Source organism: Vicugna pacos, unplaced genomic scaffold, assembly GCF_048564905.1.
Source record: "Vicugna pacos unplaced genomic scaffold, VicPac4 scaffold_20, whole genome shotgun sequence".
NCBI lineage: Eukaryota > Metazoa > Chordata > Mammalia > Artiodactyla > Camelidae > Vicugna > Vicugna pacos.
Window position 1 is genome coordinate 43,053,984 of NW_027328741.1, and position 4,880 is coordinate 43,058,863.

General features: G+C 35.0%; 1 long non-coding RNA gene across 1 annotated transcript; it reads right to left on the reverse strand.

Annotated features, from left to right (window-relative positions):
- Positions 1–2,455: 2,455 nt before the first annotated feature.
- Positions 2,456–4,356, reverse strand: LOC140694005 (uncharacterized). The gene is made up of 2 exons (XR_012069730.1): positions 4,186–4,356; positions 2,456–2,782 (listed from the first exon to the last, which is right to left on the reverse strand). It is a non-coding gene; the product is annotated as an uncharacterized lncRNA (long non-coding RNA).
- Positions 4,357–4,880: the final 524 nt, after the last annotated feature.

Here is a 4,880-nt window from a genome sequence, read left to right on the forward strand (position 1 = left end):
CCAGTGCTGGGCTCTGGGGGCTGCAGAATGTATATGCCTCAGTCCAACTCAAGGATTCATTGGCTTGGCCGTAGCATCAGCTCTGGATTCTATGAACAGGTAACAATTAGTATACAGGGAAAAATATAATCTACCTCTCCCTAATCTGAAGACAATCTGGTGGCTCAATGAAACTCTTAATTCACAGACATTCTGACAGGTGCAGAGGAAAAATTCACTGATGACTCAACTAAGACAAACGTAGTTACTGCTAAACAATCCATCTTCACACACACACAGTGGTAGAGAGATTTGTAGTATTTAGTGGGAAGAATTCAGTGGGCAGAGCTCAGAGCATAATTTTCAAATCATCAGCCAACTTTTGTACTTTTGCCAATAGTCTAGCTTTTCCCAGGTAGAAAACTACAGATGGACAAACAAATAATATTCTTCCTTAGAAAATTTCTAATTTTGAAAGTAAACTGTAGCTTTTGACTTATCAGTACAGAACCTTGTTAAGATGATCACGGTAAGACCCACTGTGTGATAAGAGAGCTGGAAACAAGCTGCTGAACCAGCCCATCTGAACCCCAGACTGCTAATGTAAGCAAAAACATAACCACCATCAGATTTGAGCTGACAAACTTAAAAACTTGATGTTTCTGTTGTAGGAAACACCACTGCTGTCCAGACACAATTCTCCTGCTGCAAGTGGGCTCTTTTATTCTCTTGGTGAAGGTCATATTTATGGGATGTTGTTAGAGGTTACACTGGTCAATTTGCCCATTCTCCAGATTATCAAAGGCTTTCTTCACAAATGGAGACACATTTTCAGGATTAATGTTGCCATTACAGTCTTATCAGATGACACTAGCTGCATCATTGTGAGTAGAAGCCTTAGGGTCCCTGAAATTGCCTACTATTTTTCCAGCATTTCAGGGCATTTCACATTCTGAATATGCTTCACCTTTTATTTTAAATTAATGGGAAACCATCAAAGACGTCCATGAATATTTTATATTTCCTAATATCTGTATAAATTTGGTATTCTTGCAGTTGGACAAATTTTTAATTCCACCACCCTCACCTCCTTCTAGTCCACATATTTTAGATTGCAATTTGGTTACTGAATACAAGAACCCCAACCAAGGGGATAGTACCACTTAGATACTTCCTTTGTGAAGGTTAGAAGGGGCACAAGTTATGTAGGGTGTATAAACCTACATTAAATGTTTGCAACGTCACTGTCTCTTCTGGAAAAAGCTCTCATTCTAAGAAGTAAATTAATCATAAGTCAGTATAGTTATTGGTATGGGGAAGAGAATCAGCTGTTTTGTGGTGGGTGGGTGATGAAGAGACAGGAAAATATCCAGCAAATGAGAACGGATTGCTTTATGCCTCTGGAGGCATGAATTAAGAAGTAAATATTACTTTGTCTCCTGTACCTACCTCCACTTACTGTCTTGAGTGACTAGTCCTTGGGATATGAAAGATCTATTTTGTGGTGAAGAGTAAAGACCATAATGAAATAGTTTGAAAACCATGAGAGTTTTGTTGTTTCAATAAAGTAGATTTTGCTTAAAGTCAACATGTGTTTTTCATTCACTTAATACAAAAATGCATCCTGTGACATGTGCTGTGCATACTGTACTGGTATCCAAGTTAGACAAGGAAAGGGGGATAGATAGAAAACATCTGGAGGAGGTGGTTTCTGTGCTGAGACTGGGAAAATCTAAGTAGATGAAAGGAGGACACCCAAAGTCCAAGGATGAGCTGGAGTATATGTGGTGAGGTTGAAGCTAACATAGTTGACAATCGTTTGCCTGGATATATTTCCACATACAGTGAAACATAAAGATATACCAAGGTAGTGAGATGCCAGATTTATAAAGAAATGACTAAACCAAGATGATTCGTGGGCTTAGATTTGGAAAGGCATTAAGTGCCACCCTGAGGACGTAAGCTTGTCTTTGGCTTGAACATAAAAGCAACATAAAGAATTGACTTGAAAATATAATGTAGACTCTTGAGGGCAGGAAATGAAAGCACCAATTTTAATGCTTTGAAAACAGCACAAAGAAGACCATAGATAAAATTACTTCTTAAATTCTACCACATGCTGAATGTGCCATCTGAGACTACATCATGTGACCTTCATGATTCCAGGAATGACATAATAGAGACCATGATCCCTGGGCCGGTTCCTGCATTTATCTCCTGTTCCAGCTTATCCTAACAACACTTTTAATACTTTTCAGGGTGAACAAGAAACTACTTAGTGCTTTTCCCCCTCTCCATGTTTTAGTCTTTTTCCAAATTCTTCCATTTTCTCTCCCTCCTTTCAAGACAGTATTTAAATTTACTCCCATATTGTTCCATCAAATGATCATATCAATCAAGTATCTCATTTTAACTGTAAATGTTAACTTTGTCTCCCATTTAACACTTAACCTAATTTAAAAAAATATAAGGTAAATACAGGTACACATCTATGTTTATTGTTCAAATAAGAAAATTACAGATATTTGTCGACATTTGCCAACATCAATTTTAATCTTTGTTATCCTGCATAAACTGGTAGTCTTCTGGTAGATCCCTTGTAATTAGGATGATGTTCATAAAGTGAAGTTGGCTGATGAGTTGGCCTTGTAAGAGATGTAGCTGATGTATCAGCTGTCACTCTCACTGGAAACCGTGCGTTGCTCCCTGGTTGAAGTTTAGAAGAACGACCTTCTTTGGCAGATATGTTGTGATATCCATTTGGAAAAACAGAAGGCTCCACCATCAGTCCAAAATAATTACTCTGCATGGGAGACAAGATGCTGTACTGAGATGTAGAATTTGTAGTTTTAATGAAGTTCATAATATGGTCATTTGCTTCAGTTCATCTGTTTTGAGTGTGCCTGTGGACAATGTTCAACTGATTTAAAATAGCATACTGATCCACTGCAATTTGTTCTGGTGGTCTAACTGACCTTGATGATGGAGCAGAAAAATCACCGCTGATCGGGGTATTTTTATCACCAATTATTTGTCTAGTAGGGGGCTTTCTAATTAGAGGCATTTTTAATTTTGCAACAGGTAAAAATGCACTTTCTCCACTAGTGTCAGTCACAAAAGCAGAATTATATTTATCCACATTACCCCCTGCTATAAAGTGCTTCTTGTTGAAATCTTCAGCCAATGAAGATAACAGAGAGGCATTTTTAATCCCAACTCTTCATCTTATTCTGATTAAAGCTGGGAAAAGACTCATTTAAAATTTGAATTATGGTAGAACTGCTGCTACAAAAATAGAGAAAAATTTTAGTAATATTTTAAACCAAAATACAAGACTACAATAAGTCTAACGTATAAAACATCAGATTTCACTTTTACAATTGAAAGAAAATATCATCAAAATATGAACATTGCTGACTATTTTTTAAATTTCCTTATTTGTAAAATACACATTTAAGTAGTATAGTCATCAAATTAAAGAAGTTACCATTTGCAGTAACGGTGAATGCCACTTTTCACAAGCAGCTTTAATACCTTTATATATATTTCTGATAAGATTCATAATTGCAAGCAAAGTTTCTCTGAATCTTGAATACTTATGGCACTGTCCCCAATTTTAGAAAAAATAAAGAATTTAAGACTTGGTAATTTTATTCAATTTTCAAAATCTAGCTTTAAATATATATTACCATTGATTGATGTACAACATAAACTTTCATATATGTTACCAAGTGGTTACTAAAATTTCTGAATACCTTGCTTAAAACAGAGACTTTTTTTCTTCTGCCAGAAAGTCAGCTAGACAAGCAGATCTTTGAAAATTCTGCCGCACTTTACTAAATCCATAAAGGTTAAGCTGTCTAACTAAACTTTTCATACTTCCAGTTTCAAATATTCTGAAAGAGGCCTTTCTTTCCAAAACTACCTTCTTAAAGATATCTTCATCAATCATGATGGAAGATCCATTATCATCCCACCAGATGGATTTATATTGGTTACTCCTAGCAATTTTCCAGAGATTTCTTGGAAATGTCAGAGAACGAAAATAATTATCTTCATATGGTTCAGAGACACAATGTGTGTAACATGGTCTTTTTATCAAAGATTCTTCAGACAAACTCTGAAAAGCATTTTCTTCAATCACAGACCTCAAGTCCAAGTCCTCAGAGAATGTTTGATCACACAATAGAGATCTACCAGAGTTACCTGAAACAGTTGGTCCATCTTTATGAGACACATCTTGAAATTCTGAAGAAACATGTGTCATCTCAAATAACTTTTTCTACAGTTACTTTTCTAATCTGCATGATTTTGAGCACTGCAACTTCAAATGCTGCTTTGGCAGGACTGCACAGATAAACTGCTAGGCCATCACAATGGTTCTCAACCTGAGTAGCTGTGGCATCATAAAACGACTGGTCTCCTAGCAACCCAAGTGTAACATTCCGCCTGTGTTTACTGCTCATTCATCCAGTTAAAATGAAACATAAATGTTGCTTATTTTTATAGTGTGATGTGGAAATATTTTCCCCACAAAATCTTTTTAAATAATTTAATTTTGGGGTCTATGAAATAAAACCAATCTCCATACTTTTGTACACAAATTTATACTTGATTTGTGAACATGGAATAAATAATGCAAAAAAAATAAAATAATTTAAAGTTTTGGAATTTAAAGTGAAATTTGTGTAAAACCTCTACAGAAAAAGTATAACAATTTCATGATCATTTGTAATTAAAGTGAAACATAATTTGATTCGGAAATGGAAGTATGTATTTATCTGTGTTCTTTAAAATAAGTAGCTGTATATTCAAAACATGAGAAAAATAAATATCAGTTTATTTGGAATGTTAATAAGAAAATTGTAAATATTTATAAAATAAAATTTTATTTAAATAAT